We start from the raw sequence: 379 nt of genomic DNA, 5'->3' as shown, positions 1-379 counted from the left end.
TGTCTGTGTCTGTGTCTGTGTGTCTGTGTCACCTGAACCATGCTCTTACTTTTGCTGTACTGTTGAATCTGTAAAAAGAAGAAGATATTAGATGTCATGCTGTTGAGGGGACAGTGTGTTTTTGTAGTGGACTGCTGTAGTTTTATTGTCTATGTTACCACCTAGTGGAGAAGTTAGGTATTGCTCTCTCAGCATTTTCTGTTTAACCCAAACCCCAAATAATGCTTATCATTATGCTTACCCAAAAATCTACTTACTTATACATACCTACTTATCTGTTAGGAACCGACCTACTGTTGTAAACTCCAAAAGTAATACATTTACTATCACATAAGACTAAGAAAAGCAGCAAATCCTCACAATTTAGAAGCTAGAACCA

The 379-nt window shown here is 37.2% G+C and overlaps 1 protein-coding gene across 1 annotated transcript in view; it reads left to right on the top strand.

Annotated features, from left to right (window-relative positions):
• dennd3a (DENN/MADD domain containing 3a) overlaps nt 1–379 on the top strand; it is a 23606-nt gene that overhangs the window by 18245 nt on the left and 4982 nt on the right. The window lies entirely within an intron of this gene.

Source organism: Morone saxatilis, unplaced genomic scaffold, assembly GCF_004916995.1.
Source record: "Morone saxatilis isolate NCDOM2014 unplaced genomic scaffold, NCSU_SB_2.0 Contig9, whole genome shotgun sequence".
Taxonomy (NCBI): Eukaryota; Metazoa; Chordata; class Actinopteri; family Moronidae; genus Morone; species Morone saxatilis.
This window is presented reverse-complemented; position numbering and strand designations above follow the sequence as displayed.